Source organism: Schistocerca cancellata, chromosome 4 (assembly GCF_023864275.1).
Source record: "Schistocerca cancellata isolate TAMUIC-IGC-003103 chromosome 4, iqSchCanc2.1, whole genome shotgun sequence".
In the NCBI taxonomy this organism is placed as follows: domain Eukaryota; kingdom Metazoa; phylum Arthropoda; class Insecta; order Orthoptera; family Acrididae; genus Schistocerca; species Schistocerca cancellata.
Window position 1 is genome coordinate 556,469,246 of NC_064629.1, and position 15,462 is coordinate 556,484,707.

A 15,462-nucleotide genomic window follows, 5' to 3' on the forward strand; every position below is an offset into this window, starting at 1 on the left:
TTACAGTGTTCAGATATTTGCACATATTTCTCGCTTTAAACACTATCAAACCATGTTTTATGAGTACTTAGTGGATGCATTTTGTGGTAGTTACTACAAATAGAAGGAAAACCTTTCTTTTTGTAGTGTCTTTTTCATTAGAAGCTCTAGACCTTTTAGGATATAGTTCCCTATTTATATCTCTGTCAGAATATCTGTTTCTCCTAAAGACTGTTCTTAAGTAGAGTCCTCCCTCCAGGTACTGTGGTTCGCAGATTCTTTAAACCTGGTTCACTCCTCTTTCCTGCTTGGGATGGTGATTGGAATTTTTGTGAAGGTATCTATCCATGTCAGTGGGCTTTCTGTAGACTTCACGCTCTAAAGTTCCGTCAGGTTTTCTAATTACCTGTACATCCAAAAATGAACATAGTTTTTCTCTTTTTCCATAGTGAACTTACTAGAATTAATATTATCCAGAAAATTTAGAAATTGAGGTGCTTTCTCTGTGAAGTTGTATAACAAAAGTTAAACGAATTTCATGATGTTGTTCTGGTCTTTAGTCTAGACACTGGTATGATGCAGCTCTCCATGTTACTCTATTCTGTGCAGGCCTCTTCATCTCCGAGTAACTAATGCAACCTACATCCTTCTGAATCAGCTTAGTGTATTCATCTCTTGATCTCCCTCTATGATTTTTATCCTCCATATTTCCCTCCAATACTAAACTGGTGATCCCTTGAAGCCTCAGAACATATCGTAACTACTGATCCCTTCTTCTAGTTAGTTGAGCCAGAAATTCCTCTTCGTCCCAATTGTATTCAGTACCTCTTCATAAAATAAATGATTTACCCATCTAATCTTCAGCATTCTTCTGTAGCACCACATTTTGATAGTTTCTATTCTCTTCTTGTCCAGACTATTTATCGTTCATGTTTCGCTTCCATACATAGCTACACTCCATACAAATACTTTCAGAAAGGACTTCCTGACACTTAAATCTGTACTCAATGTTAACGAACTTCCATATTTCAGAAACGCTTTCCTTGCCATTGCCAGTCTACATTTTATATCCTCTTTACTTCGACCATCATCAGTTATTTTGCTCCCCAAATAGGAAAACTCCTTTACTACTTTAAGTGTCTCATTTCCTAATCTAATTCCCTCACAATCACCTGATTTAATTTGACTACATTGCATTATCGTCATTTTGCTTTTGTTGATGTTCATCTTACATCCTCCTTTCAAAACACTGTCCATTCCGTTCAACTGCTCTTCTAAGTCCTTTGCTGTCACTGACAGAATTACAGTGTCATCGGTGAACCACAAAGTTTTTATTTCTTCTCCATGGATTTTAATACCTACTCCGAATTTTTCTTTTGTTTCCTTTACTGCTTGCTCAATATACAGATTGAATAGCATCGGGGAGAGGCTACAACCCTGTCTTACTCCCTTCCCAATCACTGCTTCTCTTTCATGCCCCTCGACTCTTATAACTGCCATCTGGTTTCTGTACAAATTGTAAATAGCCTTTTGCTCCCTGTATTTTACCCCTGACACCTTCAGAATCTGAGTATTCTAGTCAACATTGTCAAAAGCTTTCTCTAAGTCTACAAATGCTAGAAACGTAGGTTTGCCTTTCCTTAACCTATGTTCTAAGATAAGTCATAGGGTTAGTATTGCCTCGCGTGTTTCAACATTTCTATGTAATCCACACTGATCTTCCCCGAGATTGGCTTCTACCAGTTTTTCCATTCATCTGTAAAGAATTTGTGTTAGTATTTTGCAACTGTGACTTATTAAACTGATAGTTTGGTAATTTTCACACCTGTCAACACCTGCTTTATTTGGGATTCGAATTATTATATTCTTCTTGCAAGTTGGTGAGTATTTCGCCTGCCTCATACATCTTGCTCACCAAATGGAAGAGTTTCGTCATCGCTGGCTCACCAGAGACTATCAGTAGTTCTAGTTCAATGTAGTCCACTCCCAGGGCCCTATTTCGACATAGGTCTTTCAGTGCTCTGTCAGATTCTTCATGTAGTGTCATATCTCCCATTTAATCTTCATCTACGTCCTCTTCTATCTCCATAATATTGCTGTCAAGTATGTCTCCCTTGTATGGACCCTCCATACAGGGTAAGTCACTAACTATTGTCACTAAGAATAACTCTGAAAGTATGATAGTAGCTGAAAAGTTTGTGTGACAAATGTTGCATGGGAAGGTGGGGACCATAATATGACATTGGTTTTTTGTTGCTAGTTGGGGTTGCCTCGGACATATGGTCAGCTTTGTTTTTTAAATGGGATGCTGTAATTTGGTAATTATTTTGTGATAGCGGCTATCGAGATAAATCCAATGATGTGTAACAGTAAGGTCTTTGAAGGTTAACGAAGGCCAAAAAGGTGGCATGAACGTCCATTTACAGAAGGTGTTCGAAGTGATGACCATTGGTATCAGTGCAGTGCTACAGTCCTCTTTTCATGGATTGAGTGATATTTCTTATCACTTCAGCACTTATCAAAGCACATGCTCTGACAATTCTCTCTTGTATTCGTGCAAATAGTAAATATTCGTCGAATACAGCGTATCCATTAAACGTGCCATTGACTTATAAACACACCAACATCGGTTACACAATACAGCACTAATAGGAACGGTAAGACTAGTATCATTGAATCAGGCAAATGTGAATGATGTATTCCTTTGAAGAACACAAGTCAATATGCTTCTCATTTATGGAGAATGTCAATGAAATTCAGTGAGAGCTAGAGACTTATACGCTGAAAGATATCCTCAATGTGCTCGCCCTACACGTAGTACATTTAAATATATGTATGATAAATTCAGAACAAATGGATCTTTAACGCATCAGATAAATATCCAGCAAAGGAAAGTTACTAGCGATGAAACGGAAATCGGTACTCCTGCCATTGTGGTTCAAGATCATTGTGTTAGCTCACGTCAAATCGCAAGGGAATCTGGCATGAACCAGAGTAGTAGTGTTAGTGTTCTGCATCGCCATAAATATCATCGTTACCATGTCAGTCTCCACCAAGAATTAACTGGTACGGATTGTATGTGTTGCATTAAATTCTGCCGATGGGCTCAACTTCAGATTCAGAGGGATGATACATTTATTAATTCGATTTTATTTACTGGCGAGGCTACATTCACGAGCCATGGAAATGTTAATTTGCATAACCTGCATTATTGGGCAACTGAAAATCCATGTTGGCTGCACACCAAAAACAGTGGTCAGTGAATGTATGGTGCAGGATTCTGGAGGACAGAATCATAGGCCCCAATTTCATCGAAGGAAATGGAAATGTAAATGGTAAGAAGTACACCACATTTCTGCAAGAATCATTAGCTCGGTTATTGGAAAAAATACCTTTACGAACAAGGAACAGAATGTGGTACCAACACGATGGGTGTCCAGCACATTGTTTGCTGATGGCTAGAAATAAGTTGCAGAGTCAACGCCCAAATCATTGGATTGGACGTGGAGGAGATGTGTCGTGGCAGGCTTGTTCTCCAGACTTGATACCTGCATTTTTTTCCTTGTGAGGATTAGTAAAAGACATCGTTGATGAAGACATTCCAACTACACCTCAAGATGTGTGTGCAAATTCCTAAGGGACTAAACTGCTGAGGTAATCGATCCCTAGACTTAGCGTAAGTTAGTTTAAGTAATGCCTAAGAACAAGTCACGCACCCATGCCCGAGGGAGGACTCGAACCTCTGGCGGGAGGGTCCTGTGCTATCCGTGACATGGCACCTTAGACCGTGCGGCCACTCCACACGGCTACACCCGAAGATACGCGAGAGAGAATTGTCAGAACATGTGCTTCGATAAGTACCGATGTGATAAGGAATACTACTCAGTCCGTGATAAAAAGATTGCAGCACTGCATTGATACCACTGGTTATCACTTTGAACACTTTGTGTAAATGGACGTTCATGTCACCTTTGTGACCTTCAAAGACATTACTGTTTACACATAATTGGATTCGTCTCAATAGCCACTATCAGAAAATAAGTAACAAATTATAGCATCCTATTAAAAAAAAAAAAAAAAAAAAAAAAAAACAAAGCTGACCTTCATGTCTCTGAAGCAACCCCACCTAGCGACAAGAAACCATCATCATATTATGGCCCTAGATGTCCCATGCAACTTCTGTCCCACACCCTTTCCAGCTCCTATCGTACTTTCGGAGTTATTCTTGGTGGCAATAGTTAGTGACTCGGCCCGTATACTCCTTCCACCTTTCTGCTTTCCCTTCTTTGTTTTTGACTGGTTTTCAATCTGAGCTCTTGATATTCATACAGGTAGTTCTCTTTTCTCTGATGGTCTCTAATTTCCATGTAGACAGTATCTGTTATACCCCTACTGATATATGCTTCTACATCCTTACATTTGTCCTCTAGCCATTTTGCACGTCCTGTTGATCTGATTTTTGAGACGTTTGTATTCCTTTTCGCCTGCTTACTTACTGCATTTTTATATTTTCTCCTTTCATCAATTAAATTCAATATCTCCTCCTTTACCCAAGGATTTCTACTAGCCTTAATCTTTTTACCTGCTTGATACTCTGCTGCCTTCACTATTTCATCTCTCAAAGCTACCCAGTTTTCTTCTATTGTATTTCTTTCCCCAGTTCTTTCCAATCGTTCCCTAATGCTCCCTCTGAAACCCTCTACAACCTCTGGTTCTTTCAGTTGATCCAGGTCCAATCTTCCTAAATTCCTACCTTTTTGCAGTTTCTTCAGTTTTAATCTACAGTTCATAACCAATAAATTGTGGTGAGAGTCCACATCTTCCCCTGGAAATGTCTTAAGATTTAAAACCTGCTTCCTAAATCACTGTGTAACCATTATATAATCTGTCTGAAACCTTTGTCTCTCCACGCCTCTTCCATCTAAACGCCCCTCTTTCATGATTCTTAAACCAAGTGTTAGCTATGATTCAGTTGTGCTCTGTGCAAAATTCTACCAGACGGCTTCCTCTTTCTTTTCTTACCCCCAGTCCATACTCACCTACTACTTTCCGTTCTCTTGCTTTTCCTACTGTTGAATTCCAGTCCCCCATGACTATTAAATTTTCATCTCCCTTAACTATGTGAATAATTTCTTTTATTGCATTATACGTTTGTTCAATCTTTTCGCCATCTGTGGAGCTAGTTGGCATGTAAACTGGTACTACTGTGGTAGGCATGGGGTTTGTGTCTATCTTGGCTATAATAATGCCTTCACTATGCTGTTCATAATAGCTTATCTGGGTCTCTCTTTCTTTATTCATTATTAAATCTACTCCTGCATGACCCATATTTGATTTTGTATTGATAACCATGTATTCACCTGACCAGAAGTCTTGTTCCATCGAACTTCACTAATTCCCACTATATCTAACTTTAACATATCCATTTCCCTTTTTAAATTTTCTAACCTACCTGCCTGATCAAGGAATCAGACATTCCACACTCCAATATGTAGAACACCAGTTTTGTTTCTCCTGCTAACGATGTCCTCCTGAGTAGAGTCTGCTCAGAGATCTGAGTGGGGGACTATTTTACCCCTGGAATATTTTACCCAAGAGGACGCCATAATCATTTAACCATACAGTAAAGCTGCATGCCATCAGAAAAAATTACAGCTGGAGTTTACCCATTGCTTTCAGCCATTCACAGTACCAGCACAGCAAGGCCATTTTGGTTGATGTTACAAGGCCAGATCAGTCAGTCGTCCAGACTATTTCCCATGCAACTACTGAAAAGGCTGCTGCCCTTCTTCAGGAACCATACATTTGTCTGACCTCTCAACAGACACCTCTTCATTATGGTTGCACCTATGGTACAGCTACCTGTATCACTGAGGCACGCAAGCCTCCCCACCAACAGCAAGGTCCATGATTCATGGGGAGAACGAATTTCTTAGGAACTACAGAATGAAACCCACCTTAAGGAGCAGAAGAGCAACTGTCACCAGGGCAAGACTTGATAACTCAGTGGTAGTAGATTGTTCACTAGGACTGGGAAGCCACCAAATTCGTTACTCTGACACTGTGGTTTTAGCAAGATCTAATAATTACTAGATTAGGACATACAGAGAGGCCACATAAATTCAAAAGCACAAAAAATTTCAAGATAAAAGGAAGAGGATTGAAATTAAATTTGTTGTGCCATAGTGTTAAATGTAATGAACAGCTTCAATGCTTCCCCACTACAAGTTCCATGGTGTCTGTAGGCGCCACTCCATGCTCTTAGGCAGTGGTATGATGATGCCACAAACTGCACATCATGTGGATACATACAGACAGTTTGGCTTGTTTAACTTGAGTCTATGACAGCTTTGAGTCATTAAAGCCTCTGCTGATGTCTCTAGCATTAGATGAAACCTTAGGCAGAGAATTATCCCTTGGACCGTATCCTTATGTCCATAAATCAAATATCAGCACTAACGCAGATACTGGCTGTGAAATCCTGCATACTATGATCTGTTGTGTGCAAGCTTACCTTGTTAAAGTAATGGTATTTAACATATGATGTTCAGTACCATGTGCTGATCGTCTTTTCAAAGCATGAATTTAATATTATGGTTGGTTATGGTGTTGGATTGGCGTACTCAAGGGGAAGATCATATGTGGCCTGTCATGTAATTTTATTTAATGGGGTGAGTAAAATACTTAAAATGAACTAAAAATCTATTATATTGATTACACTCTGTTTACATTTGCCTGCTACTTAAATCTCAAAGCTGTAGCTGTTTAAAACACATTGAAGTGGTCATTGGAAGAAAGTGCTAGGCCTTAATTTAGTAAGGGTTAGACAGATCACTTTGATTTCGAATGTACCACATGCCGAAAGTTGTAGTTACGTATGTATGTCTAGAAAGCACTGTCTACTATGTGATTTGTTTATCTGATCGTATTTACTCATGTTTTCTTTAAATTTTACCAAACATATGATATCCAGTGTCTCACAGTATGCTCTTTTATGTTAGCTCTTTCTTCTGCTGCCCCCCCCCCTTTCAGTTGGAACACATTTAAAATTATAAAGTGGGTATAGGTAGGTGATTGATCTCTCAAAATGTAGGCTGATGTAACAGCTCAAAATACTTTAAAATTTCCACCAAATTGAGTTAGAATGGAGCCCTAGCAATATGGAAAATTTCCAGACTTATACTTTTGTGGCCTTCTGTAGAGGCTGTCTTGTTTAATAAGTACAGGAGTCCTTCATATCCTACTCCTTATGGTAAGTACTGGTTGCCATGTCTAGTATCAGTGTAAGTATTTTTTTTAACTGGACTATAATTTGTTGACTCCATGTTAAGGACAACAACAAAGTTAATTTGGGGTACACCTACAGAAGTTGCGATAAATGCATAATTATTGACTCATTTTGTGTAAATGGATTATTGTTCAACTTATGGGCCTTGTATGAGATTAATGATTTTGCTGAAGAAATGTCAGAAACATGGTTTACTTGACTCGAGCTGCATGACCCGCTGACACCAAACGTGAATGATGTGATGAAACAATCTAGTGGCAAATGTTACACCAGGCAGATTTTGGCGCCGAAGTTATCACTTTTCTAATTCTGTCATGTTTTTGACAGGTTCGTTGTGTTATCACATCATATGAAACTAGGCGTAATAAACTTCATTCTCTCAAATTACAAAGTTTGTCATTAAAAAGTCTGAAAATCAACAAATGTAGGTATTTTTTATTTGAGCAACACACCTTCTAATGCAAATTTTTCGAGTCCACTCTGCTGTATGGTTTCTGTTAAGATACTTACATTTGCTAATTCACTCTTTTGCCTATTTCTGTTTCTATGCATTTTGGTGTGTGTCTTACATCTGAGAAGGGATTTGGGAGCATTTGTGGCAGTATACTTTATAGCAGTGGTTGTCAAACTTCAGCCTGTGGGCCACATGTGGCCCAAATCAGGTGTTCATGCAGCCTGCAGTTCTCAGCCAATAACAACAATACACATTGAAGTACCAACAACAGAATCCAGAAACATCAAGTAACGTTAAGAGCTTCTTAAGAGTGTAGTTTTCCTGCTAAGTAACAAACAAAGGTATTTAGAGAGACAGTAATATTTTCAAGAAATGCTTACTTTTAATTGATGGTGAATTTGGCAGTGAGCAAAATAAAGTTTCATTCAAGCCCTTTTTGGGCATCTGTCTGAAAGAACCCATGATCACATAAATGCCCAAAAAGAGCTTGAAATGTGTGATGTGGTTAGTGTCTGTGGGGGGGGGGGGGGGTGTAATTGTTTTGGTATACCATAGCCCTGTTGCCTTTTCACCATTTCCATATGCTTGCCCATACAAATCACCATGTTGGTTTGTTTCCTACACGAGTGCCAGTCCATTTTGCTGCTTACAGTGCAATATGTCGATCACACAGGGTAAAACACGCAAGGTACCTGGTCAGAATTTCTTTCATTCAAGCCATCTACTGGGGCAACAATGCATTTCCAGACACATGTTCATAGGACCTTTTTTCCTTCATTTCCAGTCAGGAATCTGTCCTTGCAGTTTGTCGGTTTCATTAACAAAGACAGTCTTCTTCAGATGCTGTACATACTTGTAGCAAGGAATGTGAAATTAAAGTTACTGTAATATAAAGCAATGAGTAAAAGAAAAATTACAATTAGGGCATTTAGTAAAAATTTGTAATTGTGTCACGTTGTGCATTTAAATATAAGTCCAATCACTGTTGTTAACCAGTCGACCATCCTGTCATGCAGACAGTACAATGACACTGTCAGGCAATTCCAGTGTCACAACTTTGGGGTTGCTGAGGTTGGTAACAATCTGAATCGGAGAACAGTCGACAGACTGTTCTGAATGGTGCTGACCTTTACCAGTTGCTATTTGGGGGCCTGTGACCAACTTTTCATACATTTACTGTAGGTAGTCTATTGGGGGCTCACATTATACTAATTTATCTTTCACGTAGAAAGGGCACAGCAATCAGTTGCGAATAACGTTTATTGCATATCCAGATTTAGGTCACTGTGTGGCCATCTTCAGTGCAGTAAATGTAAGTTAAAACATTAAAACCACTTATATATTCACATACTATCAACTTTATTATTGATGTCAATGGTTGAGTGTGAGGGTGATGGCAAGCTTTGACATGCACTGTCCAGTTGGTACTATATGCATATATAAACGGGTTTAATGTTTACATTTGCTACACAGAAAATTGCCAGAGACCGAAATAAACATTATTTGCGAGTGATTGCTGTACCCTTTTGTACTTAAAATAAGTTGTCGCTCAGTTCAACTGCTTTCATCGAACCTGGTAACACTAATTTATGTAGGTTACCAGTAAAAAACAAGATATGTACATATGCAGCCTGAGGAATCATCCCACAGTGTGTAAGTATTGGATCTTCAGCAAGAAAGTGTGATGGCTACTTCTTTATACGTTTTTTGGACAGTGGAATATTGCTTTGAAAAAGTTACAAAAACTCTGCAACATTCAGCTATATAGTGAGTTTAATAGGACTCTACAGCACAATTTTAATGACATCCACATAGTTCAGGCACTGAATCGTTGATAGAAACATAAACAAGACTGATATTATTGTTAAGCTTCTAGGTGGTGACCACCTTCAGAGATAACTGGAAACACATCACATACACCTTCATGGCTATATTAGCCCAGCCAACAGAAATTATATCTCGACTGATGAGAGGGGTTGTATTGGATTGAGTAGAGGAGTCAAGCTTCAAGTGAGGTGCTGTCTTGTGGGTTAGGCTGCGGTTGTAGTGTAGCTGCACATTTTGACCAGAGCAGCACTGGCGAAATAAACCAGTGTGCGTGACTATAGTGGAGCTGCGAGCGGAGGGGTGCCCAGAGCTTTTCGAGTGACTCCGGCTGCGTTTGGGCAACGCCTGCAGCATGCGGCAGTTGCTGTGGGTAGCAGCTGGCGCTTGAGTCTGTCGAGAGAATGGTTTCAGCGGAAGCCTACCTAGCAGTTGTTTTTTCTCATCGTTCTTTGTGGTACCACCGAAACAACTATCAACAGAACTGATACATTTTGGATAAGTTTTGTGTTGCGGTGGCAGCAGAATTACAGACTAAAAGCTCAGTATACATTTCAGTAAACTCTTACTTCCGGTAGTGTCTTAAAACGAGAGGCGATAATAAAGGTGAAGCAACGTAGCTGAGAAGCACATGAAAATCGTGTATTATTGAGAAAAGTTTTCGAAACTTCATTTGGACAGCTTCATCTGAAGGTCTGTTTAAATTTTCTCCCATCTGATGAATGTCTTTCATCGAACCCTCACTGTTACTTTCATTGGCTCATCGACACTCGAGGATCCTTGTAGACCAACGACAGTGTTGTGGAGAACATATATTTTTTACAATTTCGTCAACAAGTTTGGTGACGTTTCTATTAGCTTTCAAAATATGCTCCACTGAGCGCTCATTATTACAAAAGCTCATTATATAAATCGTTGTGGTCTGTAAAAGTGTTTGTTGAAATATTCATTCCATGCATGAAAAACACGTTGTAATATTTGATAAAATGCCCCCAGAATGGATATGCCTAATCTTCAATGAATACAAAATACTGATGTACAGTAGTGGAAAGTCTGGCGGTATGTTAAGCCCCCCCCCCCCCTCTTGCATCAAGCGCAATGCACTAGCAGAATAAAATCTACTACCGTCCCTTTCTTCCAATATCCCCAAAACAGATTATAATGAATATCCCCTGAGGATCTGCAAGTGCTTGTAGTACGTGTGAGTGAAAATTTTATAACAATAAAACATTGTACCAGAATTTTTTTAGCATTTTAGATGTGTGTGGTTTCTGTCTATATCACAGACTGCACTTCCGCGAAGTTCTGTATTTACGTAAAGCTTTTACAGTATTTAGAAGAAAATATTCGCATGTGGAGTGGCTGGTGGCAGTTACCCAATACTTACCGTAGCTGACCCCACAGTACTTAAACTCATATTTCGAAAACCACTTCTGGTTTCTAGGACCCTGTAATGATTCTAATTTCATCAGCTATCGATGTCTCTTAAAAAGACTTTATTTCATTGGAACAATTTGTAGTTGCATGACTTATCAGCTAGATACGGAAGTTTCACCTATTAATCATAGGGCAAAATATTCTCCTTCTTGTTTCGATATCTCAAGCTGTTTCAGATATACGGGATGTTACGAATATTTCATTGTGGCGTTTTCGTCGGCGTGCTAGTTCGGGATGAAGAGCTTTACATAAGATCCATGTTCTCGAGACTGGTGACAGATGGCGACATCCTTAGTTTAAAGACTAATGCAGTGTGTTAGCCCCATTTCATACGCAGAAACAAATCACCTAACATGCACCAAACGCAAATCCATTGCGACCTCTATTTTTCAATGGAAACTTTTCGAGATTAGTGCAGTATGTTACTTAATTTCGAAATACTACAATAACTGTAACCATTAACGAAACGATAGGCAGCTCATCGTGAAGCTGACGAGTAAATGTATGAGAGGTGTGAGAATCAATTTATTTTTCACCCGACTAGTTTCTTTACTAGCGTTCGAGGAAGACTGCAGATTGGCCCGCTTGCGTGTTCACCGTCCACACAGCGAAAAGACTGCCTACTGCGGCAGCCGCCCCATGCAGAGCTCCGCTTTGAACTGCTGCGCTGCTCCATCATTATCCGGGACTTACAAGGGAACCTCCCTATCGTACTCTCCTCAGATATAGTTATAAGTTGGCACAGTGGATAGGCCTTGAAAAACTGAACACAGATCAATCGAGTATGGGGACGCTACACCTAAACAAACATAGAAACACAAGACGTCAGTCGACTACAGCGCACGGAAGAGAGAGTGTTCCTGCTAACGAGGCTCCCTGGCTGGCAGTTGACTGTTCGCTACTTCGGACGAGAGTGCATTAAATACGTGAGATGTATTCCGTGGGCAATATGAATCCAGAAAATATAACTCGCAGCTTCAATAACAAGGTCAATGAATATTTTACGAACTGTAAGGAATCGGAAAGTTCCTTAAGGGATCGAAAGATTGTCGAACATTTGTATGATTATTTCCTACATTTGTTGATAAATAGTACGTGTGGTGGTGACGATACCTAGCTGATTGCTGCGGGGCTGTATGTACCAGATGATGAGACTGTTGACGATCCGTACGAAGAACACAATCTGATGGTATTTCTTTGGGTTACATGAATGAAATGATCCAACACAGGTTACTGTCCAAACCAATTAAAAGACACAAAAATAGATGATGGAGTGAAGTAACAAATTTAAGAAATTTAAAGTGATGGAGGGAAGAAGCACAATTAAATATTGCAAAGAAGTCGTGGAACCCGAAGACAGAAGTTCAGTGAACTAGAAAACCATGTATACCGACAATCTGTTAAAGCCAGAAATGAATCAAGTGCAGTGCATGATACAGACCTACAGATTTGGGGATTGCATTACGCTAAACAAATCGGCCTGGACTTCAATGTTCCATCTCATTAGCTTGTCACGTTCAAAAGAAAATACAAAATTACGAGCAGGAAGATTACGAAATGTGTAAGCAAGAGCCACGCGAATAAACTGGAAGAACTTTTAGTGTGTTCCAAGACGTTTGTTACAGAAACTAACGTCAGATTCCAACAGTATGATGTATATATTATCAACACAGATAAGTCCGGTTTTAACCATGAAATGAAATCGACACACACGTTATCGTTAATTGGAGAAGGCGACACGGAATGTACTGTTGACCAGCTGCATGCCACTTCACATAGTTATACCATACAATATGCTCTAAACAAAGCAGGATTTCTTTTACCTACATTTTTATTTATGTTTGCAGGAAAAAAATGGTGTATTTGGACTGCAAGTTCAGCAGCAGGTGAATAGGGTACTTGCGCAAACGTCGAATGTCATTGTGAATTGCAGTGCGTCAGGAAAAATGGAGAAAAGACTAGTGAAAGACTTAAATGAACGTGTGATTGCTCCTTACGCCGACAAAGATTTTGCCTTACTCCTTGACAGCTATACAGGACAGAAGGATCAGGCATTGTACAATTTTAGTGTGGGAGTAGACGTGATTACCATTCCTCCAGGTTGTACACTTCTTGTGTAACCGTTAGATGTGTTTGGTTTTTGGCAAGTGAAATGCTTTGTGAATAGATTCTATGATTTTGCGAAGCTGCAGAGGTACACAGAGCAGTATTGTTTACGTGATCGTGTCAATTATCAAAGTTCAGGCACTCGCACATAATCAACTTCGCTCTCCAAAATTCCAGGACATGTTCAGATTTGCTTGGACATATGCAGGATTTGACGGTCTACACACGGAAAAATTTGAAAACGTTAAAAACATATGTTTTGACAGAGCACAGGGAAAACTGTGCGACTGTGAAACTGTTGCATTTTTTGTAACAAACTCTTATGTTTTCATCACTTTTTTGGAAGTGATTATCACATCCACAAGAAAACCTAAATCGGGCAAGTAGAAGAATCTTTTTACCCATTTGCCAAGTGTACACGTTAGGTGGGTCGACAACATATTCCTGTCATGTGACGCACATGCCGTCACCAGTGTCGTGTGGAATATATCAGACGTGTTTTCCTGTGGAGGAATCGGTTGACCTATGACCTTGTGATCAAACGTTTTCGGTTCCCATTGGAGAGGCACGTCCTTTCGTCTACTAATCGCACGGTTTTGCGGTGAGGTGGCACTAAACTTATTACAGTGAACAGAAATGTCAATGAACAAACGAACAGATCATAACTTTGCGAAAATAAAGTAAGTAAACTTTTTCCCTCGAGGGACGACTTGAACCAAGGACCTCTCGTTCTGCAGCTGCTCACGCTAACCACAGTGCTCCTGAGCTCACATTATCCTCGATGTTGCCTATCTTTCGCATGGACTACTCAGTTTGTATATTTTGCTTAATTTTTTCATAGTTCCACACAACTTCTTCCTGTTTTCTCTGTTGATGTGTGTTCAGTTTTTCAAGGCATATCGACTGTGCCAACTTATAACAAAATCTGACGGGGGTGCGATGGGGAGGTTCCCTTGTTAGAGAAAAGAGTGGCTGATGTTGGGGAGGGAGATGCAGATAGTTTATGGGACAGGAGTGTGGTACCAGTGAGTATACACTCTGGCACAGGCGCACTCAGGGACTCAACTTTCGTTTGCTAGGTATGGTTTGGCGACCCCAGGATTCCTGTGCTGGGGCTGATACCGTAATGGGCACCAGTCCTGTCACTGTAAGCTCTGGGCATGCTTCAGCGACCACCATGTAGTGCAGCAGTGGAACATTGTGTGTCACAGGGACGGCGATCTTGCCTTGACTGCCCAGATCGTGAGGATGGTTAAAACCTCCATAAAGAAACCTCTGTCTCGAGATGTGCTGTGCACCAGTGAGATCTGTGGCCATTGAGGTGGAAAATTTAGTAAGTGGGCAAACTCTGGCGAACCTGCCGCACCTCAGCTGTGTAAGGCTTTCCTAGGTATGCTGGTGGACTTATATTTCCCTAGTTGTTCGTGGGACTGAGATGGATCCTTCAAAATTTTCTCTTCCTCCTCCTAGTGGAAAGGGTGGGTCAGTGGACGGTACAAACACCCAATCCAACTACAGGGCTCAGTAGCCAGTCCTCCCAACTCAGAAGTCTCTCAGATTTCTAGTATGTATAATAGCAGAGTAAATGTTGCTAGCCAGAATGTATTGTTACTAGTTAAAATTGAAGTTTCCCAGCTTGGCGCACTTTCACAGTAAGTTGTTGATTACACTTACAAATCAGTTTATTACAGTGATGAATACAGGGGTGGCCCGTGGGGGGGGGGGGGGGGGGGAAGGTCTCCTCCTCCCCCCCCCCCCCGAGAAATTCATAGTTGTGGTGAAACAAAAATTATCACCTGGTCTGTTAACTTGTACAATTCCGACAAAATTTAAACTACGCCAGCTGCTGTTGCTAACGAAATTTGGAGTCAATTATGGAGAAGTGGTGATAACATGCATTTTTTACAAGCAAAATGAATGTGTAACACAATAGATGTCGGCTGGGTCCCTATAGTTTGGTTTCGTTACTTATCGGTTCAGTTTGGAACACTTAGCGTCGATTTTTCTGTTTATTATTATTATTATTATTATTATTATTATTATTATTATTGTCAACACCAACAAATTAGCAGTTGCTGTATAATAAGTGTGCGGTAAAGCTAAGCGTTGCAAGGTGTTGGCAACGCCGATTGTGGAATAAGTCAGCCTTTCCTCTCTCATGTCTTCAATCACCGCACCTCCAATCGGCCTAACTTGTAAGCTAATCCCTTAGCTATGCAGCCCACCCTCGCTGCGAACTTTATTCTTAACCGCCACTCGTATCTATCCTTTATTTGCCCTTAGAACAAGTCTGATGTCACAAATCACGTCCCCGGGTTTTGCTAAGGAATTGGAAGTAGCATCTGACATTATAAAATATTGTTTTAATTTTTTA